At 35.0% G+C, this 25,860-nt stretch overlaps 1 pseudogene; it reads left to right on the forward strand.

The window, feature by feature from the left end:
* Nucleotides 1–8,529: 8,529 nt before the first annotated feature.
* Nucleotides 8,530–20,167, forward strand: LOC101673555 (annotated as a pseudogene).
* The last annotated feature ends 5,693 nt before the right edge of the window (nt 20,168–25,860 follow it).

Genomic DNA, 25,860 nt, shown 5'->3' on the forward strand with positions numbered 1-25,860 from the left:
TTTCACAGTCTTGCCTTTTCTAAAATGTTATGTAGTTGAGATTGTATGGCATGTAATTGTCTTCTCTTTTCTTTTCATTGTCTGTCTTTCGCTCCCTCCCTTCCTTCTGCCCTTCCTTCCTTTTCTCTCTCCTTCTAGACTTGAATAAAATTCTGTAGTCTGGATGTACCACAGTTTATCAGTCCACTGATCTACGAAAGGACATCGTGGCTGCTTCCAAGTTTTGGCAGTTATGAATAAAGCTGCTCTAAACATCTGTTCAGCTATTTGTGGGGACACAAGTTTTCAACTTCTTTGGGTGAATATACAAGAAAATGGTTGTTAATCGTATGGTAAGAGTATGTTTAGTTTTAAAAGAAATTGCCAAACTGTCTTTCAGGGTGGGAGTGCCATTTTGCATTCCACCAGCATTAAATGAGCATTCCCATTGCTCCAAATCTTCATAGCACTTGATATTGCCAGTGTTCCAGATTCTGGCTATCCTAATAGGTGTCGAATAGTAGCTCACCATCATTTTAATGCCAACAATGACATATGATGTAAAACATCTTTTCATATGCTTATTTGCAATTAGTATATCTTTTTTGGTGAGGTATCTGTTAAGTTTTTAACTTCTATAGAGTAAAGCTTGTTTGCTAGTTTAAGCATCATGACTTTGGTGTCATTTCTAAAAAGTTGTCACCATACCCAAGCTTACCTAGGTTTCCTCTTATATTATATTCTAGGAATTTTATAGTTTTGCATTTTACATTTAATTCTGATTCTTTCTGAGTTAATTTTGGTGAAGGGTATGGTCTGTGTTCATTATTCTTTTCTTTTTTTTTTCTTTTATTTTCTTTCCTTCTCTCCCTTTCCTTCCTTCCTTATTTCCTTCCTCCCGTTCTCCATTCATTTATTCATTCCTTCCTTCTTTCCTTTCTTTTTCCCTTCCTCCTCTTCTCTCCCTCCTTTTCCTCTTTCTTTCTTTCTTTCTTTCTTTCTTTCTTTCTTTCTTTCTTTCTTTCTTTCTCTTTCCTTCCTTCCTTCTTTCTTTCTCCCTTTCTTTGGATGTCCAGTTGTTCCAGCACCATCCGTTGAAAGGACTATCTTTGCTCTATTGTATTTCCTTTGCTTTTGTTAAAAGTCAGTTGACTACATGTATGTGATTCTATTTCTGGGCTCTCTATTCCATTCCATTGATCTATTTCCTTTTCTTTCACAGATACTATGTTTTTTGATTACTGTGGCTTTTTTAAAAATTTTATTTATTTATTTGACACACAGAGAGAGATCACAAGTATGCAGAGAGGCAGGCAGAGGGAGAGGAGGAAGCAGGCCCCCCGCAAAACAGAGAGCCCGATGTGGGGCTTGATCCCAGAACCCTGGGATTGTGACCTGAGCTGAAGGCAGAGGCTTTAACCCACTGAGCCACCCAGGTGCCCCTACTGTGGCTTTATAATAAGTTTTGAAGCAGAGTAATATCAGTCTTCCAACTTCGTTTTTCTCCTTCAATATTGTACTGGCTGTTTTAGATCTTTTGCCTCGATATAAGCTTTAGAATCAGTGTGTCAATGACAATAAAATAACTTTCTGGGATATTGATTAAATTACATTAAATGTATAATTATGTTAAGAAGAGGAGACATTTGAAACTATCGAGTCTTCTTATTTAGGAACATGAAATATCTCTTCATCTGCTCATTTGTTCTTTGATTCTGTCCATCAGAGTTTGTAGCTTTCTTCATATAGATCTTTTATTTATTTTGTTAGATTTATAACTAAGTGTGTCATTTTGAAGGATGTTAATGTAAATGGTATTGTGTTTTTCTAATCTCAAATTCCACTTGTTCACTGCTGGCATATAGTAAAGCAATTGATTTTTGTTTATTAACTTTTTTTCCTAAACACTTGCTATAATCATTCATTAGTTCTAAGATTTCTTGTAGATTCTTTCAGATTTTCTACATAGATGATCATATCATCTACAAACAAAGACAGTTGATTTCTTCCTATCCAAACTGTATAAACTGTCTGTCATTTTCTTATCTCATTGTATTAACTAGGACTTCCCACATGGTGTTGAAAGGGACTGGCAAGAGGGGACATTTTTGCTTTGTTCATGATCTTCTCATACAGTGTTGAAAAGGAGTGCTGAGAGGGACTATCTTTGTTTTGTTCCTGAAACTCCAAGGGATAACTTTTAGTTTCTCACCAGTAAGTATCATAATACTGATACTCAAACTTTCAGGTGTAAAGAATTATTTCAGTCACAAAACAATTATTCATGCATTTGCAGAATCATATTTAGGTGAAAAACTCCATCTCAACAGTGACATGTTTAAAAAGAAAAAAAAAATATATATATATCTCAACAAATCACAGAAAGTTAAATTTGGGGCACAACCAGTAACTGCTGATATGAAGAACTGAGTCTAAAACACAAAGTAGTGGGACACCTGGGTAGCTCAGTCAGTTAAGCATCTGCTTTCAGTGCAGGTCATGATCCCAGGGTCCTGGAATTGAGCCCCACATCAGGCTCTCTGCTCAGTGGTGAACATGCTTCTCCCTCTCCAGCTCCCCCTGCTTGAGCTCTCTCTCTGTCAAATAAATAAATAAAATCTTTACAAATAAATAAATATATTAAATAAAATACAGAGTAGGCGTGCTACACAGGGGAAACTCAGATTTTAAATTCCATGAACTTGTATTCACTGATATAAAGCCTAGAATGCATGATGTACCATACAGCTACTCATTGAATGTGTTAATGAACAAAATTGTTTAGGAAGGTAAAATGACAATTTTGTTTCCATTTTCACTTTTAGAGCAACCATCCAGAAGAAAGAACTCCTTCCCAGAGAAGCACAGTCGTGTTGACTAAAGTGGTAAGGGACAGAATCATTCCTGAAGTCATGCTACTAGTTTCTTAGGAAAATTAATGTGCAAAAGGACAGTAGTGAATAGTTTTCCAAAATTCTATTAATTCACGAAAGTTAATTATCCAGAATTAAAATTCTGAAGACTGTGTCCATATATCATATTTTGGATATTGTAAGAAGATAATTTCTGATCGAGCCAAAAGGAGTGGGAAAAGGGCAGAGGCTTTGCGACAGAAATAGTTATGACGGAATGTTGGATATTCCATACCTGCAGTAGAAGTTCCATTATTGCTGCCTACCCACACTAGTATCATTGCTGAAGAGTGAAGTTACTACTAGTGTCCAGAAACAAGATTTTGTTCGTATCATATTAGGTTTCCACATGTGGAATATTATTTCCACTACACACGGGAAGGAACAACGTGTTAAAAGAGAATAATTTGCATATATCATTAACCTTCACATTCACACAATAATTAACATTGTAAAATTAACTGAAATTTTTGAAACCAAATTATACTTGCTTTGTTTATACCAGAAAATAAATATTAACAAGAAGACAACATATATTACATTACATAAGTAACAAAACATAAGAACTAATATAATTATACTTAATATAGCTTAGTAGGTCTTCAGAATTAGAGTTGATTTCTACTTATTTTTTCTTTTTAAGATTACATATCAGTTCAAATTTCCAAAGTTCAAGAAGTCAGGATATTCATCCCCTTCTGTGGGACTTCATACTGAAATTGTAAAACAATAGCAAACATTACATTACATTAACTAAAGTATGTTTTAGTACAGATTTAAAAGAAAAAAAGTTTTAACCAGAGGGAAGGGGAGTGGGGAGGGTTGGGTTAAGCAGGTGATGGGGACTAAGGAGTGTGCTTCTCCTGACGAGCACTAAGTGACATATGGAATTGTTGAATGACTTTATTGTATACCTGAAACTAATGTAACACTATAAAAGTAAAAAATGAAAAAAGATTTAAGTTGTGCATTTCATGTTAACAATATTACTGGAATTGAGAAAATGGATGATCAAAATGGACAAGAATTTTCAATGAAGTTTTATAAACCTTTTTATTATCAATAAAAACTGACAGACTTTCCACTTTTGAACATTTTATAACATTGATATATTTTTATTTATATTTAAGACCTGTATGTAATTTCTATCAACCAAATGTGGACTTCAAACTCTTGATTTTTTTTTTTTTTTAATTTGACAGACAGAGATCACAAGTAGGCAGAGATGGTAGTAGGGAGAGAGAGAGGAAAAAGCAGGGTCCCTGCTGAGCAGAGAGCCCGATGCGGAGCTAGATCCCAGGACCCTGGGATCATGACCTGAGCCGAAGGCAGAGGCTTTAACCCATTGAGCTACTCAGGCACCCCAAACTCTTGATATTTTTTGATAAATAAACGTTTGACTGAAATTAATCTTCATGATAAATGAAGATGATAAAGATCTGACAGAATCTCACATGTGTTATTACAGTGGTGCTTGCAAATATTAAGAATATATACATGGGGCACCTGGGTGGCTCATTGGGTTAAGCCTCTGTCTTCAGCTTAGGTCATGATCTCAGGGTCCTGGGATGAAGATCCACATCAGGCTCCCTGCTCAGCGGGAGCTCTCCCTCTCTCTTTGCCTGCCTTTCTGCCTACTTGTGATCTTTGTCTGTCAAATAAATAAATAAAATATTTTAAAAAAAGAATATATACATACTCTGTAATCAATTACTTGGTTCAATACCATTAATGTAGCACTTCTATGCAGTAGTCTGAGCATGATTTCAGTGAAATCATCAGGAACAGTACTGTTAGGTTTTAAACGTCTGGACTGGGTACTCTCATTGTTAATATTCAGATTATTTAACATAAAAAGAACACTAAAGATTTTCAAAATGTGTATTATACCTTAAAAAGCACTCGTTTTTATTAATAACACCAAAACTTATTACAGTTAAAGGGATCTTCATTAAATAAACATAATTGTTTCCACAAGATTGACAATGCACTTAAACATTGTCAGTTTTTTGAAATATCTCTTAAAATTTTTGATATTCTAGGAAGTTTGAGGCCTTTAGCTGTTTATAAGTGTTGGTTGATTATCCAAATAAGAAGCAACAGGAAAACAAAGAAGTTCAGAGAAGAATAAGAGCAGAAGATGAAAATATGTTGGAAACAAGGTATTAATGCATGTAGTCCCAAAATTTAGGGTCACTAGATAAAAAATAGGGTCAGGTCAAATTTTTATCCAATAAAATAGAGAAATGAATTCAACATGTGACTTCACTAACTTCACAAATCATGTTGATTTCATATAATTATTTTTAAGATATTTGGGTATGAAATAAATAGCCTTTGAGATTTGTGCTTATTTATTTTTATTGCTTTTTAAACAGTGGTTTGAACATTTGTCAAAAAAATGCAGTTGGGGTTTTTTAGACAAAAAATAAATTGGCAGCTCCATATATTCAAAGGTATTGTTCATCTACCCAACTGCACCTTTAAACATGTGTTAGGAAGTTGGCTTCTTGCCTTGGCTTAACACAAGATAAAGTGAGGTCCTGCATAAGTAGTAAGGAAAGTTTTGTTCCATATAGACAATTTTACTTAATAGTTAATACATCAGTAAATTTAATTCAAGATCTCCTTTCATGCAAAATATACTGAATGTCTGATATTTTGGAGACGTTTATAGATTTCAGTGATTTATTTTGTGCTGACATAAGATATTCAATGCATAAATTCATGAGAATGAAACATGTGCTGTGAATATAATGCTCCGAAATTACAAGGGATTTTAGAGTACAGAAATACGGTCTCTTCATTAGCCCGAGGTCTCATATTAGGGACAGCCAAACTGTCTCCAAGCCAGGGTTTTAAACCCTGGCTGTATGCTAGACATTTTAGAATTTTAAATACCTAATACCTCCTTCCAGACTGCAACATAGAGCAATTACATGAAAATCTATGGAGTTGGATTTTAAGCATGATCATAAATGTATTTTAAGTACTTTAGGTGCAACCTGGATGGCAAAGTGCTCCTCTGTACAATGGGCTGACTTGCCTTCACATGAAGCAGTATTTCCCAGGGAGGACGGTTTTTGTCCCTCATAAGATATTTGGCAAAATCTGAAAACATTTTTGGTGGTCACAGTTTAGGAGTATTTTTGAGAAATTCTGAGCATAGGAGTCACTAATGACTAGTGTGCCTGGAGACCAAAACCCAAATCCATGTATCTCAGATCAGTTTTAAAGTACCTTCTATTTACCTTCTAATTCTGCAAACTGCAAGCAAAAATAGGAAAAAGGGACATTTTCTCTTTCTTCTCAACTTCAGTTTTCTGTTTCTTCTACTGTTTATCTTCCCTACTGCTAGCCAGTTTGAAAGCAGACAGACAGCATGAAAAGTTCAGGCAATTCTTCTTCTCTCTCTCCTCCTTTTCTCCCTCTCCTGTACCTTCCTTCCTTCCCTTCGACCCTCCCTCCTCCCTCCCTCCTTCCTTTTCCTTCCTTTCTTCCTTTGTTTTTGCATATTTAACCCTTTCATATGTTGCCAAAGCAACTGTATTGTTAAGTAATTACTATATTTTAAAGAAGGGAACCTATCAGACCAATGGGCCATGGCAGAGACCACTGAATTCATACTGTACAATTGATCACCTGACCCATATATCCTTATGGTAATGTCTCATGGGTGGTCAAGGGAAGAATAATCTCTCATAAGAAAGCCTATATTGATACTGCAATAAAAAGTCACCTAAATTATTTAAAAAATGTGCTTTATTTACATAATAAATTTGTCAGAAAGGGATAAAGTATAAAATTCTGCTGTGAGGCAGCTTGAGGTGGGAGATGTTAGAAGCTGGTTTGAGATAACATATTGGAGTTTGAAAGAGGATGACGTTAGAGAGACATAGTCCTCCTTTACTTGGTGAGAAAGAATTGATCTCTCTGAATGTCTTGAATAAAGATGGTATAAAGAAAGGCAGAAAGGTTGAGAATATAACTATGGTGAGGGACAATTTTTATGTTAAAAAATTGAACATTAGGTCCATACACAATGGACAAAATGCAAATCAAAGGTTTTACAATTATCTGATGTTTTGATTAATACATAGTAGTTAAGCCAAATGAGTGTATTTCTTCAGTCATCAGAGTTTTTTTTGGTGGGGGGGGGCGCAGGGACGGTAAGGGTAGCTTAAATTATTTGGTTACTATTTTATTCCTATTAAAGGATAGTTGCATTCCTAAAACCTGAGAGTATTTTTCTTCTTCAGGAAGAATTTTGTTCCATAAATTGGTATTGATCTGGTGTGTCCATGGAGTAGCCAAGTTCATGATCTTCCTTTGTCACCATCTGGACCAGAGCTCTCTAAAGCTCCAGTGTTCTTCTGCATAAACTAATGATTCCAGCTTCCTTTAATTAAGGGAATTATAGATTTGACATCCACAGTATTCGTTGGAAACTCTAGAAAATTCATCATTTCAGAAATGTTATGAAGACCCATAGTTGGACAGGGAAAAAGCAAAGTCCAGGACTGGCACCAAGATTTATAGATTTATAGGCATTTCAGCTATCTGTAGGTTTACACCTCATCAGGAACACATTTTCATTGGTCTGTGTTGCTCATATACTTGGGCTACATTTTTTTTTTTGAAATATCTTTGTTTTTGCATAATAACTGCTTGGTTCTCATGACTATGGTTTTGTCTTGATGTTCTGGTTCAAACTCTTTCCTGAAGCTGGAGACCGGCCCTGACCTCCAACCTCCAAATAGCCTTTGCCAGTCCCTTGCTCCAATACCACAGTTCTGGTCCTCAAAACTACCAGCTGGCTAGAGCAAGGTAAATGCAATGATTGCTAGTAATGAACTCAAGCTCTCCAAGTGAGTGAGTGAGTGAGTGAGTGAGTTAGTGAGTTAGTGAGTGAGTAAAGGAAAACTCAACATGAAAGAAAACATTTGGTAGAGTTGTCAGTGATTCTTGACCCAAAACTAAGTCTTTTCTAAATCATAAGAGAACAAGTCAGCTTTCATCATTTTGATCCTGCATGCAAAAAACAGAAATGAAATATTTGCAGTGATGTCAGCTGGCTTTGAAATCAGCAGGCCTTGGCTCACACCATTCACCAAATTGGCACATTTATTGGAAATGATGTTCAAAGCAGCTTATAGTAGGAATGGGGAAAGCAGCTTTTGCTTCTCTGCAACAGCACCTCCTCTGGGATTCACATTCATGCTTGACATTCTAAGCATGGAAATGTGCAGAACGATGAAGGCATCCTATATTCAAATTTAATTAATTAATTAATTTTTTGGCCATGAAGCTATCTGTAACAGCAGGTGCTGATTGATCTAATGACAAGTGTACTTATGTTTACCCATGGAGTGTCCTGTTTCACTGTGAAGTACTTCTGTATAAAGACTGAAGTTAAATTTAATTAAATCCATACATTTTAGGGTTTGAAGGTGGTTCACTAATAAGATACTGGTAAAGTACATATAGACCAACCTGCAAAGAGGTAGGTCTTTGGTGCAGGGGCTCTCCCACCCAACCGTTTACTGTCTTCAATCGTCACTAGTCCAGATCTTGTAAAGACTCCTGTAGTGCTGACCAGTTAAAAATCATGGTCTAAAGCTTTTTTCCATCTTGCAAGATGGTGAGTGAAAAAGTTGAGATGTCAGATATTAATGAGAAGAAATCTGAAGCCAAGATAATTGATGCTGGTGGCAAGGTTGAGAAAAATAACCTTTACTCTACAATGCAGAAGATGGGGAAAACCCATGGCAGCCAAAACCATGTCCTAGTCAGAAGGAAGTGGAAGATATTCCTGATTGACCTTGTATTCCACAGAGGCTTTGTACAAGAGGAAATACCAAGCAGCTAAAACCAAGGTTGAAAAGCAAAAGGAGAAGATTTCTGGCTACTGTCAGGAAAATGGTTATTGGTTACAAGAATGGTGGTACCCAAGTGGTTGCATTTTGGAAAATTTCTGGGTATTATCCTACTGAAGGTGAGCCTCAGAAGCTGTTGAGCCATGGTGCGGGGGGTGGGGGGGTGCTATAAGTCAGCATGTGAGAAAACTGTGAGCTAGTCTCACTCCTGGCACCATCTTGATCATCCTCACTGGGAGCCAAAGAGGCAAGAGGGTGCTTTTCCTGAAGCAGCTGAACAGTGGCTTGCTACTTGCAACTGGATCTCTGGCCCTCAATTGAGTTCCTCTGTGTAGAACCCACCAGAAATCTGTGATTGCCACTTGCACCAAAATCAATACTGGCAATATTAAAATCTCTAAACATCTCACCGATACTTACTTCAAGAAGAAGAAGCTGAGTACACCCAGATGCCAGGAGGGTGAGGTCTTTGTCACAGGGAAAGAGAGAAAGGAGATTACGGAGCAGTGCAAAGTTAATCAGAAAGCTGTGGACTTGAAATTCATCTTACAATCCAAGTTGTTCCTCAGCTTCAGTGCTACCCCCCACTCTGTGATTTCTCTCACAAATGGAGTTTATCCTTCACAAGTTGGTGTTCTAAATTACGGATCCATTAGAAATAAAAAGCATGGTCTCAAGAAAAAGAAAAGATAGGAAAGAGAAGAGAAGGAACTGGAAGGGAAGGGGAAAAGAAAAACACATATGGCCATTAGAACAGCAAAATTCTGGAGATACTCCTTCTATAGTCATTCTCAAAAAATATATATATATTTAAAGATGAGAATTCCAAGTTAATAATATGGGGACAAACTTCAGGGGAAGAAAGAGCCAGTTCACAATACCACCACATCCCTTATGTATTTAGTGTTCAATGGTGGAAAGAGAATTTCATATACTTTACTATAGTCTTTAACCTGCAATTAACAGAACAATTAAGCAGAACAGAAACTATGCTTGCAGGACACATTCATCATATTTAAAACTGTTCTATAATTTCATAATTTGATACCTTTCTCTTGGAATCCTAACATTTGACAAAAATGTTATTTACCAGAGAATCTTGCATAATATTTATTGTCCCTAGAGATGCTGGTTAATAATCAAGTTATATTTAAAAACTATTTGATCTCATATTTCTGTGGGTAAACTCTAAGAGCTATAATGGCTTGTGCCTAACATTTCTCTATGAGTACATGTTAGAGAAAGGAACAAGTACAAACAGCGTTAAGTTCAGAAAAAATAAGCACAAGGTAAATCACATGGAAGAAAAACAAAGACCACAAATACCAGGTGGGACAAATTTGCCTTTGTGCAAATATTTTAGGACAAATTTAGAAATGGCCGTACTTAGCCACAGGATAAGGGTGAATCAGCACAGTGGACCACAAGTAAGAAAAACAAGTGTGAAAGAATGAGCTGTGAATGGGGAAAAAACTGAGCTCTTACCCTTTTTGATTAGCCTACTCTTCACCAAAAATAATAAATTCCATTGATCCGTGGAAGGAAGCTTAATATAACAAGTACTTTTAAATGCCGGGTCAATTTCTGTTTTCTACAACTAAGAAATGTAGAAATAAATGAATTAAAATAAAAATTATATCAAAATCATTCTTTGTATTTATTAACTCAAGCTTAATAATTGCATATTTCAACCTTCTATTTCTCTTTTAATTATGTTAATGGCTTTTGGTGTTCTCTTTTTTTTTCTTATGTCAATTTTCATTTTATATTCCTTTAGGAATGTATCTATTTATGCTTTTTTCAACTGTGTAACTAATCAATTTTGTATATTATTTTTGTTTTAATCTCTGCTGTGTCTTTGAAATTATATATGTATACATACTTATGAAAATATATTTGACAATGTATTTCTACATGAATACTTTCTACAAGAAAGTAGAAACAAGATTAAGTTCATACTGTAATTCTAAATAATTTTATTCTTCTCTCCCTACTCTATTTCTTGTCAATGTCTGTTTTTGTTGTTGTTGTTTTTGTAAAGATTTTATTTATTTGACAGAGATCACAAGTAGGCAGAGCAGCAGGCAAAGAGAGAGGGAGAAGCAGGCTCCCTGCTGAGCAGAGAGCCGGATGTGGGGCTCAATCCCAGGACTGTGAGATCATGAACTGAGCCGAAGATAGAGGCTTAATCCACTGAGCTACCCAGATGCCACCAATGTCTGGTTTTTAATCTGTAAAATAGTTTCTCTAATTTTAATTTATTTATGTTTTTAATGTATTTATTCACTTATGTCTACCTTTATTTTTTAAAATTTTCTTCTATTTTATTCCAGTAGGATCACCCAGTTATTGGTGTCTCTTACTCTTATTTTAATACATATATTTACAGTTATAAATTTCCCCACAAGTATTGTTTTGATTTTAGCTGTCAAATTTTGACATGTAGTAAGTTTGTTTTCATTAAAATCTAAAGTGTTTCATACATTTCTCTTTACACAAATTACCTTTGATAGTTTTTTATTGTACAGACCATAGGCCATCTTTACAGCTATCCTTGGTGATTAACTTTTAAATATTTTTGCTTAGCCTTTACTGACTCCATCTATCATTATAGAAAAGAAATATTTTTGACTGCACAGATCATTTTCTTCATCCAAGTTCTATAAAGCTTTGCTTAGTAATTTCAAAAAAGCATTGCAAGATTAATTTTTTTTCACATTATGAAAAATAACATATTTTTCATCTTTTCATCATTATGTCATCTGGATCTATTGTTTTGAATTTTTTGTTTTTTGACCCATGTGTCAGTCAGGTTTTAGTCATGGAAAGACATTGCATTTGATGTATTTCAAGATAGAATAGTCTTGGAAACTAGACACCTGGCATATCTCACATATCCATTTATCTTGAAGAATTCTGGACTTATTTTTCTTACTGGACTACTTCTTCCAAGATTATTTTCCAAGAGAGTCTTTATATGAGTTTAAAATTTCTGAAACTCTGCATGCTTAAATTCTTTTTGTGTCTTCACTTCTAAATGGCAGTTGTGTGGGATAAAAAAATTATCTTGACTTGAGTTTCTTTTCCTTCAGCCCTGTAAAAATATTTCTTATTCTCCTACTCACTCAGCTATTGCTAATGAGAAAATTGAAATAAATCTGTATCTTGTTTCTTTATGGATGGTTGGCTTTTTCTTTCAGGAAGATTTTATCTTTTAAATTTTTAGTTTTAACATAATGTGTCTATATGTAGAAATTTTAGAATCTGTTTTGTATGGCAGCACTGGAAACCTTTCAATCTGAATTCACTTTTCCTTAACTAGGAGAAATTCTGAGTCAATGTTCCATGAGTCTATTTCCTTAAATATTTTATTTTCTTCTCTTTTTTTTTTCAAAAAAATTTTATGTATTTGAGGGAGAGAGAGAGAGAGAGCATGAGCAGGGTGGAGAGGCAGAGGGAGAGGGAGAAGCAGGATCCCCACTAAGCAGGGAACCCAATGCTGATTGGCTCCACCCCAGGATCCTGAGACCATGACCTGAGTGACCTCAAGGCAGATGCTGAACTGACTAAACCACCTAGGCACCCCTCTTTACTTCCACTCTTACGTTTGTGTGGGGTCTTTTAATTTAAAGATCACAACATTTCTGTTTTATCTTATCACCCATACTTTTTTTACTTTCCTTAATATTTCTCTTTGTGGCTTCTCAATGGTCTCTGAAGGATATTAACCCAATATTCTTTTTTTTTTTAAAAAAAGATTTTATTTATTTATTTGACAGAGAGAGATCACAAGTAGGCAGAGAGACAGGCAGAGAGAGAGGAAGGGAAGCAGGCTCCCTGCTGAGCAGAGAGCCCGATGCGGGACTCGATCCCAGGACCCTGAGATCATGACCTGAGCCAAAGGCAGTGGTTTAACACACTGAGCCACCCAGGCGCCCCTTAACCCAATATTCTAATGCTTAAATTTATTTTGAGCTCTATGCAGACTATTCTTCAATCCATCCACTAGATTTGTATCACCTGCAATATTTCTCAGAGGCTATATTTACAGTTGGCCTTCCTTCATGACTGCTTTGTTCTTAGTTTTACACATATGCTCCTTCACCTTTTTGACAATATTTTTTAGGCTAATTCTACATTTTTGCTCTCCTTTATTTACTTTCCTTTGTCTGGGATACTCCACCCAGTTTTTCCTTCTCTATCTAAAATTGTGTAGTGCTCAAAGTTTGATTATTACACTTTATGAAAAAATATTGTTTCAAATATTCCATCAGGCACCTTGGTTCTTAATTTAGATCTGATGGAGGAGGTGATGACTACTGGGTATTTACCCTAAAGATACAAACGTAGTGATCCAAAGGGGCACACACACCCAAATGTTTATAGCAGCAATGTCCACAATATCCAAACTATGGAAAGAACCTAGATGTCCATCCACAGATGAATGGATAAAGAAGATGGGATGGACACACACATAGACACACACACACACACACACACACTGGAATACTGTGTAGCCATAAAAAATGAAATCTTTCCATTTGCAATGATGTGGATGGAACTACAGGGTATTATGTAAGTGAAATAAGTCAATCGGAGAAAGACAATTATATGATCTCTCTGATATGAGGAATTTGAGAGGCAGGAGAGGGGTCATGGAAGGGAGGGAGGGAAAAAATGAAACGGATGGGACTGGAGAGAGAGACGAACCATGAGACTCTTAATCTCAGGAAACAAACTGAGGGTTGCTAAAGGGTAGGGGGAAGGATCTGGTGGCTGGCTTATGGACATTGAGGAGGGTATGTGCTTTGGTGAGTGGCTGTGAATTGTGTAAGACTAATGATTCACAGACCTGTACCCTTGAAGCAAATAATACATTTGATGTAAAAAAAAAAAAGAATATTGTGTACATAAAATTACATCATGTATCATTGAAGTCAAGACATTTTTGAATGAGAAAGAATATGTTAAAATAATTAAAATCAGGGAGACCTTGGTGGCTCAGTTGGTTAAGTGGCTGCTTTCAGCTCAGGTCATGATCTCAGGGTCCTACGATCGAGCCCTCATTCAGGGTTCCCCGCTCAGCAGGGAGTTTATTTCTCCCTCTCTCTCTCTCATTCTCTCTCTCTTTTTCAAATATGTGCAAAAAATATTTTAAAAATAATTAAAATCATACAATTTATTAAATATATAATGATGACGTTTTCTTTTACCATGGATCTTCAAATAGTTGTTTTCACAAACTATTTTCAAAGATAAAGTTCTTTCAAAAATAAAATTGCCTACATTAAATTTTGAAAAATTGGTTCATTTTATTGCTTAATTAAACATTAATTTAAAAAATACCATAAGAAGAATTGCAGAATCATTATTCTGGATGTATGGGTTTATTATATATATGATATATAATTTAATATATATTTATATATAAGTTACTTATATATAAATCAAATGTCTTTAATAAAATAGAACTGATATATATCTGGGAGTATATTTTTAAAATATGCTTTAGTTATTTTTACATTTTTATAAAACTTATGTAATCTTCAAACTTTTATTTTATGTTTAAAAACATTAAAGATAGTTGTCTTCAGCTGATCTTTTTTCTGCTGGTCATAATAGCTTTTGTTACAATATTATTGATTATATTCCCTATGATATACTTCTCATATGGCTGTCTATTCAAAGACTGCATATTCAAAGTCTCTCAACAGATTTTTTTTTCATATGACTGCTATTCAGGTCATAATATTGTTAATTGAGTGAAGTATCCCAACGGATGTTGAAACACCCAAAAAGCTCAGAGGAAATAATATTAAATAAAGAAGGTCAGTGGGGGGGTGGGGTAACTGGATAATTGGTATTGAAAAAGGCATGGGATGTGATGAGCACTGGGTATTATATGCAATTGATAAATTATTGACCACAACGAAAGAAAAACTAAAAAGATATTAAATGGAGAAGATTCTCAATTCCAATTTTTTACATTAAAAATGTATAAATTCTTTGTCTTACCATTTTTATCTCCATTTTGAGTATATTTCTTCAACAAATATTTTTATGAGTCAAAATTTATAAAATACACTTTTAAAGCTTATTATTATTTGGAATGTTTTTGCAATATAGATGCTAGAAATCAGAATTCCATTCAAATGCATTCCATTTACCAGTATAGAATATAAACTTAACTAATGGATACAAGAAATCCATCAAGAGATTCTTCCCACAACATGACATATTCCAAATCACAGAAATAAAATTTCAAACTTATACTTGTAAACTGTTCAACCTTTCATAGATTTTGTTCATCTTTTTTCTTATATTTTAAAGGAATACATTTTTTCTTAAAGATTTTATTTATTTATTTGCTAGAGAGAGAGCGGAGGAGATCACAAGTGGGAGAGGCAGGCGGAGGGAGAAGCAGACTCCATGCTGAGCAAGAATCTGATGGGGGACTAGATCTCAGGACCCTGAGAACATGACCTGAGCTGAAGGCAGTCACTTAACTGACTAAGCCACCCAGGCATCCCTAAAGGGATGGAATATTTTAATATCTTTCTTTTTGAAGGATTTCTTTCCAATAATTACAATGCAAAACCACTTCCAAAATTTAATTGACAATAACTAGCAAAGACACGTGACATCTACTGCTGTGGCACAGGCATTTTTTGTATTAACAGCTTCGTCACTGAATTTTTGTAGTTTATTCACTGTGCATATATAGAAATGTTTGCAAATTTTAACAACCTTCTCATATTTAGATAGCTAGAGTACTGCAGTTTGCATGACAAAATTATGAGTTTTGTGTGCATTACTGCCAATTCCAAGTACATTTGTATTCCAATGTTTTCCTAATTCAGCAAGAGTAATGTTTGCGCCATGATGCTGTGCTCTCAGGAAATTAATATTCTTATCACTGCAAATAAAAATTTAATTTTCAATGGTGAATCCCTAACTCAACTTAATTATACCATTCAAATTTTCAAAGATTTGATTTAGTAGCTTGGATTAAAACATCAAACAATTATTAGAAAGCACTGTTTTTCTCTAGTTGAAGCATCATATGATAATATAAAATTGGTATATTTTCTTTTTTTTTTAAGATTTTACCCATTTGAGGCGCCTGGGTGTGTCAGTGGGTTAAAGCCTCTGCCTTCGGCTCGGGTCATGATCCCAGGATTTTGGGATCGAGCCCCGCTTCGGGCTCTCTGCTCTGTGGGGAGCCTGCTTCCTCCTCTCTCTCTGCCTGCCTCTCTGCCTACTTGTGATCTCTGTCTGTCAAATTAATAAATAAAAATCTTTAAAAAAAAAAGATTTTACACATTTATTTGACAGAGAGAGAAAAAAAGAGAGAGAGATCACAAGTAGGCAGTGAGGCAGGCAGACAGAGAGGGGGAAGCTGGCTCCCCGCTGAGCAGAGAGCCTGATGAGGGTCTCAATCCCAAGACCCTGAGATCATGACCTTAGCCAAAGGCAGAGGCTTAACCCACTGAGCCAGCCAGACACCCCAAAATTGGTATATTTTAAATGTTTAAAAATCTTCTTTTGCTAATGAAGGCAACTCATTGCCTACTATTCCATCACTTTTTACAAATACATAAAAAACTTGGAATAAAATAAGAGTGGAATTTAGAACAACCAATTGTTTAAAGTGAAGCCATGCTTTACTGAGTGATATATAAATGCAGATGTCTCACCTTCTATCGGAATCAATGAAACTACTAAAGTTTGAACTAAGTGCTGATGTTTTTTCAGCAGTTTTTTTGTTTGGTTTTGGTTTTGCATGTGGCTAGTGACTTAATCCTGATGATAGATGTTAAATATCAACAAATATTTTTGCAAGTTACATATTCACCCTCGACTTCCTTGAGAACTGCAAATGTAGTACATAAATTGCTCTTAGGCTGGCAATTTTGCCTTTTGAGCTCATTACTGTGAAAGCACTGCTTCCACTGGAATTGATCTGTTGGACTCAGAGAATGAACACAAGATGACTATAAATGGGAGATCAAAGGGACACATTCTAAATAAACTATGACTTCTTAGAGGAAATCCAGTTCCCTTGTGATCTTCATAATTTCTATTTTCAACACGTAAGAAACAGGGAAATGATTAACCAATCCAATATTCTCAAAGGTTGTTTTGCTGCTGTCCTAACTTTTTAAACATGTCTTCAAAAAATAAAGCAAGGAAAAAAAATGAAAATCTTCCAAGAAATATGCCCAGAAACTACTGCAAAGTCTCAAAGTAAAAAACAGAAAAGAGCAAAAACCCTTTATTAGTACTCTAGAATCCGAATGGACTCATCAAAATGCCTTCATTCTGCAAGCTAGATATCTGTGTTTTCTTATGAAACCTGGTGCCCACTTTGAACTGCCTAGTAAGTGCTGGGGCCAGGGCCTCATGTAATTCCTACTTCTGTTACTATAACTAACCATGTTTTAAAAATAATGATTGAGGGGTGCCAACTGAACTGGGGGGTTTCAGTTGGTTGAGTGTCCAACTCTTGATTTCAGCTCAGGCCATGATCTCAGAGCTGTGAGACTGAGCCCTGAAAGACCAGACTGGGTGTAGAACCTGCTGGAAGGTTCGCTCTCTCCTCTCTCCCTTCTCTCTCCCACTCTCTTAAAAAAACGATAGTTGAAATTAGAAATGCTTGAATTACCCTTTAATTTCCATAATGTCCCTCTATCTTTCTTTAATATGTTATCCCTGAATTGTGATTTTGGGGACTTTGCACTACAAAAACCTCCCTATAGCATCCCCAATCTCATAAATTTCCCCTGATAATCAAAAGAAACATAAAAAATGTAGAAGACAGCAAATGCTTAGAAACTTGGATCCTACATATAGCTCATACCAGCGTTCTCTTTATTAAAATTAAATCATATTGCCACTATATTTTTTAAAAGTATGTAATTATTTTAGGAATAAGATATTTACTTTTTAATGAATGTTGCATTTAGATAGAAACCATTAAAAATCGTCTAGTCCATGTAAAGCAGGTTCGAGTCACTTTTCATTGAACTGAATACTAATTCCTTAGTCAAGCTTAATAAATCTTTCAAAGATGATTTTTTTTTTATTGATCAGAACTATATATAAAGATAGCCTTAGTAAGGCATTCATAATACTAACAAAATTTATAGCCTCCCATTAGTTACCAAAATACATCTGATACAAAAATTAGAGGAAAGAAACCATTTTTTCAGGCTTCAGAAAATTAAAAAAAAAAACTAGCATAATACCTCAAAACTCAGGAATAATTTTAATTTTAACCTGAGTTATTTGGTTAAATACCTGTTTTCACCTCCGCATAAGTTATAGAACTCCTAATGTCCAAAATATACATTTTAAGCAATAACATACTAATCTTTACAATACTCTTATTAAAGACCTACATAAATTCCTCAGGCAAGATATGCAAGAATACAGCGAGTTGAGAATAGCTCATACATATGCAGCAAAAAAAATCATATGACAGAGAGAGAAATCAAGACAACTAACTTTCAACCTTTGAAATACTTCTTACACTCTAATTCACATGTTCATTTATTGATTTATTGTTTAAAAATGAACAAAACCATTCTAATTGTAGAATTTTGTACCTTAAGGAAGGTGCAGCCAGAACAATTTTTGACATTGACACAAAATTTCAAAAAAGTTTGAAACTAGGGTACCTGGTTAAGCCTCCAACTCTTGAGTTCGGTTCAGGTCATGATCTCAGGGTTGTAAGATCAAGTCCCAAGTTAGGCTCTGCTCTGGGCATGGAGCCTGCTTAAGAGTCTTTCTCTCCCTCTGCCCCTCCCCCCATAGTCTCTGCATTCCTCTAAAAAAAAAAAAGGGATTGAAACTGAAGCAAACAAATATGACTAAGCTTCATATACAAAAATCATTTGAAAGTGAAGTAATAGTTAAATTATGTGTAATTAATTGTTTTAGAGTCCTCTTATTGAAGTATATGTTTCAAATTTTCTTCTACCTTTCAGTGTCCTATCAGTGTATAAGTGAAATGGATAGATGTACAGAGTTTAAGTATCTTTAAATGCTTATAGCATCCGCGAAGGTGCTGTTTACACCCTACCAAGCATTCCGCATAAACAGGGTTTGTTCATTTTTAACAATGGCAATACTATTAGAAGTGGAAGTGTTATTGGGGAATGGAGATTATTAGCCTCCCCTTGAAGAGTGCATGTTTTGTTTTCCAATTGAGTTTATGAATTTGGAAATGTGCATGTATACTCTGTATCTCCTTTGTCTTTATGCCCACTGACCTATGTGTAAGAATTCCTTATGAAAGTTAGAAGTGAAATATGCGGCAATGGCAAAAAGCCAAACTTGCCAGCCCATGGGGAAATCAAACCTGGTATCTGGGCCTCATTAGCACCATGCTCAAAGCAAGTGGGTTAATCATTCACAGACTAATTGGGCCTAGAACACATTAGTTAACTTGTTTTTAAGTTTCTTCTAGCTTAATATCATATACAGATAAGCAATTAATAAATGCTTTCTTATTACAAAGTATTTAAATGCAATATTTAATATTAAATATTTATAATTCATATTGTTCTCAAACTGGTGTTTTTAATTTTCTACATATTAATAATGTAAAAATTATTTTAGATATTTAAATATAGATGTTTTCATTGCTTGCAAACTCCTTGACACAAATAGTTTAAAGAAGTTTACTATTAGTTTTATAAACAGAAGTAGGGATAAATGACCATTACTATGAAAAATTGACAAAACAATGTCCCCCACCCCCTGCTATATGATTTCCCATTGAAAGTATTTTTAGGACACACACAGTCCCAACATCCAACACTGTCACCAGGAAGATAACAACCCTACACTATCACTAGGTAGAGCATCTAATTTTCTGATGAGGAAAACTAACACCATTTAGCAAAGAAGGAAGTTCATTTGGGGGAATAAAATTACTTTATGTGTTTAAGTATGTATGTTTGTTTTAGGAATATTATAAGAAAATCCATGAGGTGAGAGACGAAAAACCTTAAAAGGAAAGAATTGCAATAAGGCTCACAATTTTTAATAAATGTACAGGATTTCTTGGTAGGGAGAAGAATCTAGCAAGTAGGGAGGATTATAAAGTGAGGAATGGAAAAATTGTCTGAGGACTTTTTAACAGTGGGATAATAGAATAGGAAATTTTAAACCAATGGTTTTCTGGTGTAATAATGCAAGTTCCAATGAACCGAGGTCCTACAAAGGAAATGCTCTAGCCCAGGACACGAACCTCAGCCAACAATGCGTAGATCTAGGGACTACTCAAAGTTTCATCCTGGTAGCCTGGCTGTAGGGCCACCCACTAACCAGCAGCTCTGATTTCTGTTACTTTATTTCCTGTTTCAGGTTTTTGAATCTCGAGATTACCCATAGATCCATAGATTCTATAAACTAATAGCGACCTAATAAATTCATTTTTTGCTTTGGGTTTTTGTTTTTGTTTTTGTTTTTGTTTTTTGACTAATAGAGCTTTGGCAAAAGTAAATGAAAAGCCATGAAAGAGTATAGAAAGCGGTCATGGTGCAAAAGCAGAAAATTGGAGCTGACTTTGAAAAGCGAGCCTTAGGGAACTCGGAGATACCTCGAGAGGACCAGTGTTGACACATCACCTGGTATGGTGAAGCTCCGGTAAGGTCCTGCTGGTTATCTGTGGCCAGGACCACTGTGATTACCTATGCCACACTGTGATTGTTCAGGGACTGTACCCTGCCACTTCTTAAGTCCTTTACATATCACTGCTGAATAGGATGTTAGATTTCCTTGGTGTATGGGATAGAACTATCCTAAATGACAGTGTCTTGAACTACTATATAGATTTTACCTGCATAAAGTAAGCAGTTGGACTTATTTCATTCCATTCATCTAAGGAGAAATTATTCTATATATTTATATTTAAAATGAAAATAATGCAACAGTACAGAAGAATACAGCCTCTTGTCAGTGAGCATTAAATAATTACAGTTCATATCTTCAGATCTTCAAATACGTATGGGTGTGTTTACATCAACTTAATGACTTCTTAAGAGCTTTATACACCTTCATTACTGTTTCTTATATATTTGCTTTGAGTCCAACATTAGAAACAGAAACCTCTGGACAATAGTAACTATCCTCAAACATTCTACCCAAATCCTTGAAGAGATGAATATCCTTATATTACTAAAAACAGTCATATATGATTCTTTGTAGCAACAATGAGAATGCTGGGCTGGCAGTGGCTGGGAAGAGGCTTCACATATGTGAAACCACGAATTCCTCTATTTACTCCCCATATTCCTAAATGGGTCATTCAAGGTGGAAAGCTGCATCTAAAACCGGAGTCAACTGTGTGTGTCTTCACTCACCTACTGACTGGTTTATGAGTTCCTTGAGGCCCTCTTTTTCCTTGGTACAATTATTTGATTGACAACTGCAGAAAATAGTATGATTTTGCCATATGCTTGTCTGCAAACATCACATTCTTCCCATTGCAAACAGTTCTGTAAAATGAAAACAGTTTCTTTCATTCAGAGCTGGTTTTGTGTGCAGAGATCGAGTAATACCCTTTTCAAAACCTTTCCTCAGTTTGAGACCACTTTTTGCTAGCGAAGCATTTTTTTTTCTTCTTCATTTTGAACTGGAAGTTTTGTTCTCTGATGATACTCGTTGGTGCCCAAAACCTAAAGAAAATCACAGGGAATAAAATAAATCCCTCTTCCTTTGATGTCTATCCAAGAGCATGAAAAAATTATCACTTCTTTCACCTACAATTCCTTTAATTTAGTCCCTCGACTGCTAAGAGATGACAATTAAAGCATTCAGGATCTAAAATAGAACCAAAAGTATAATAAAAAAAAACAAAAGAAACATTCAGAGAAATCATTTTTAAGATTTCACCATGGTAACAAAAATAAGATTAAGTTTGTGTCTCAAAAAAAGTAGTGCAATAAAGCACAGATATAATTGTCTTGATAATTCAAGCTTAAATACTTTAGCCTATCATATATTTTAGGTTTTCCTGATAATTCCTTATTATAGTTTTAATTTTGTGTCATTCCATTTCTCCTGGAAAGACAGAATGTTCTTAATTCTCCCAAGTTTAGGTTATCTTAATTTAAATAATAATCAGGTGTGCATGGGTGGCTTACTTGGTTGAACATCACATTCTTGGTTTTGGTTCATGTCATGATCTCAGGGTCTTAAGATCAAGCCCTGGGTCGGGCTCCCTCTCAGTGCAGAGTCTGCTTGAGATTCTCTCTCTGCTTCTGCCCCTACCGCCGTTCAGGTGCATGCCCTGATAAATAAATTTTTAAAATAAATAAAAATAAATAGATAGATAGAAAAAAGATAGATACATAAATACATTATTATAATAATGTATGTTTGTCTCGGTGGAGAAAAATTATGTAATCTGTAATGCCAGAAATGAAATGTGTCAAATGATAACACCACTCCCTACATATGCCATTTCTCCTTTTTCTTTTGCAAAAAGCCATTTTGCTTATGAATGAAAATAGTATTTGCAGAATATTACTATGGTAATTTGTGGCTCTCTTCTTGATCATCAGAGCATTTAAATACAATGTTTTTTTGATACATTTTAGAGGAATTATGTTAAATTTATAAAGTATAGAGAAATATATTAATCTGTTGTGTGGAATTATAAAACATATGTTCCCTGGTAGCCTCACCACCACTGTGTTCTATTTCTATACTTTTTGCACCTCAGATTCTAGAATTTTTGAGCAGGAAATCTTTTTTTTTCCATCCAAAATGGTTATTACAAAGGATAAGTAAACCAATGGAAGTAAAATTTTGACTAAGACATATTTTTCATACATAGTGCTATATTTAGTTTTTTTACTATCTTTTTTATTATTAAAATATAGATGTTATTAAGCACAAATGAACATTAAGATTAATATTAAATAATGTGTATCTGTGAACATTTTCCCTGACCTCATTGTAGAATGTTTGGGGAGTGCTATGACTACCGTAGCACCTATCTCAATGTTTCTCAAATTGTGATTTTAAAACACCACTATCTGACATACATTATTATACTGTAGTTTATGGATACCTAAACTAAAGCAAGGTCTAGAGCTCTACTCTAGACTCAAAACAATGTGCTAAACATAGAATGTATATTTTTAGAAAACTCTTCCAAATCTTGGAAAATGAAAAAAGTCTGTGAACATCTATCCTTAAATCCTATACCACTTAACAAGTCCTTTTTAAAAAAATACTTTTCACTTAATAACAACCAGAAATGGAATGGTAAATAGTGCCTTTAAAGCAATGTCTAAAGTGGCCTTTCATATGGTCCAAAAAGATTTTATTTTGTTACACATACATAAATTATTCACATTTTTGTTAATAAACAAATCAAAACATTTTATGAACTAAAACTATTTTAATATTAAACCTGACTGAATATACATTATAAAATATATATTATAAGGAAAATTACTCTTTTGGTATAATAACACGATGCATAAACATATTTACAATAATCTTGGTTATTATGGCCTTTGAAAATTAAAAAAATTAGTTTGTTGTTGTTGTTTATGAGTCAGTGATGAGTTGAATAAGTCTGCCATATAATATTCCTGCTTTGATTTGAATAAAGCACATGCTGTCGAGTTCCTAGTTACAGTTAAGATAGAGCAATCATATGCCAGCATATCTTTACTACTGATTTCAACTAAACACTCTGAACAAAAGAATATGTAAAGCAACTGTCACAAGACACTGAAAGTAATTCCAATAGAACTTTTTATAGGAAAATCAAAACTCAAATAATGAGAATGGAGTCCTCTGTAAATCTGCTACTCAACAAAAATAATCAAAATGCTGACAATATTTCAAAATCTACTTTTTCAAAACTCTAGGTATTAAATGAGGTTTGAAAAACAACAACAACAGAGGAGCATTTACTCAAGAAAAACTGCTGACCCTCAGGGTAAACAGTGGAATTTGCAGCCCCCCCTTTTTTTTTTTTTTTAAAGATTTATTTATTTATTTTAAATAGAGAGAGAACACCTGTGCTGGAGTGTGGGGCAGCGAGGAGCTGAGGGAGAGGGAGAGAGGAAATCCTCAAGCAGACTCCCTGCCCATTGCAGAGCCTGATGCAGGACTCCACTCGGGGTTCAATCCCAGGATCCTGAGATCATGACCTGAGCTGAAATCAAGAGTCTGGCACTTAACCAAATGAACCACCCAGGTGCCCTGAATTTGTAACTTTATAGCTTAGCTTATTCCTATCCCTCTTTCTTCAGCTTTACAGTAGTCTTCAAAGCCAGCAGCCTCATCACTAGGGCAGCTGTTAACATACACTGGCTACCACCAGAGGGGAAAGAATGAGACTGAAGACGTTAAAAATATTCATCCTCAGAACAGTGTCATCATTTAGTAGGCCTTTCATGTCTCTGGAAAAGGTGATCTTGCTGAACAGGAGAAACCCTATCCCAAGGATTTGTTCCCCCAAATCAGCAGCACTTGTTCAATGTAGCATTTTCTTAAAGTTGAGTACTCTCAACTTTAAATATCTCAACTTTTCAACTCTCTCAACTTCCATATACCTTCAAAACTATATGGCCAAACTGTAGAAATCTCTCTGGAATGAGATATCCGTAGAGAACTTTGAAAGCTCGGATGTATACCTGGAAAACTAAAAAGTCACATGCATGTGCAGGACTGTGGGTATGTCCACAAAATGCCAAAGATGATTCCCATCTCCCATCCCTGGGTGACCCTGAGGCCCTGAAGAAGTGAGAAGTTAAGGCTAAACTGGAGTTGTAAACTTCCTGAGCACTGAACTTTACATCCAATACACACCCCACAAGCCCTCAGGAAAGTCTGGAAGACTTACAGTTTCAAGACATTTGAGGAGATCTCTGTATATTTATTACCTGACTAGGGTAAATGATGTAGATACTACAGTGGCTGCTCAGTCATTCGTATGTGCACTGTATGGGGGATTAACTCTATAACAGAAGTCATCGAACAGGAGAGTAAGTACTATAAAATTTTGCCTAACTTGAGTTGTAATGATCAGTGACACTACGTTGGACCTCAAAGGCATTAGATCAATCTTATCTCACTAGGGTTGTTATGAGAAAATTGTTTTAATCTTCCCCCTTATGGTTCCAGGCAGAGGCTGTGCCATCATGAGTACATCCTGCTGTATCTGAATAATGCTTCAGACCAAGCAAAAGTACATACAGAAACTTAAGAAAAAAGGTCTGACCATTTATTTAACTCATTGGGTCCAGGACCTTGGAGGGCATAGTTGAGGTCATTACTATAGGTGAGCTGCATGGTGCTCTTTGGGTTCCTGTTGATATAAATATTAATTAAATGCTATATGAGAAAAATTGAACAAATTTCATCCCAGACACTGTGAGCAAAATTAATCAGAGTGGTTGATAGGGGTGTTCTTGTGAGAAAATGCAGCTGAAGTTAAGAAAATTTGGAAATCATGGATGAATTTTGGTGCTAAATGATTCATCATGGGTCTCTCATGTTTTGTATATCACACAAGAAGAAATGTTACTTTTAATCCAGATTATCATTTAAAAGATGTTTTATAACAAATGGCCTTACAAGATGGAGCTAGTATCTCCTGCTAGAGTAAATAGAAAGTTTATATACTCGTCAGTATAATAAGGATAATGTACCAGTTTGAAATGAAGGATAGATAGGTTCACCCCAACATAGAAGATGTGGGTTCCTCAGCTAAGATTAGCTGTGTCATCTGCCTGGGCCCCTCTCTATCACAGAGAACCAACAATATAATTCTCATGGAACTTGCTGGACCATAAGTGATAAAAATGCTTTGTTTCTGACTCAGAAATCTATCTTCTTTCAGCATTCATGAAATATATTAAGTAATTTTTTAGCTTGCAAGTATAGTAGAATATGACTTTTAAAGGTTCTTGGCAAACAGATGAAACCTAGAAATTAGTAAATTATTTTGATCAAATATTTAACACATTTCCAACAAAGATATGTATTCATAATAAATTCAAACTGAAGTCATCTTATTGAAACAAAACAAAAAAACAAGGAAACTTTTCATTTGCTAA

Source organism: Mustela putorius, unplaced genomic scaffold, assembly GCF_011764305.1.
Source record: "Mustela putorius furo isolate JIRA1106 unplaced genomic scaffold, ASM1176430v1.1 tig00000056_pilon_pilon_pilon, whole genome shotgun sequence".
NCBI classification, from domain to species: Eukaryota; Metazoa; Chordata; class Mammalia; order Carnivora; family Mustelidae; genus Mustela; species Mustela putorius.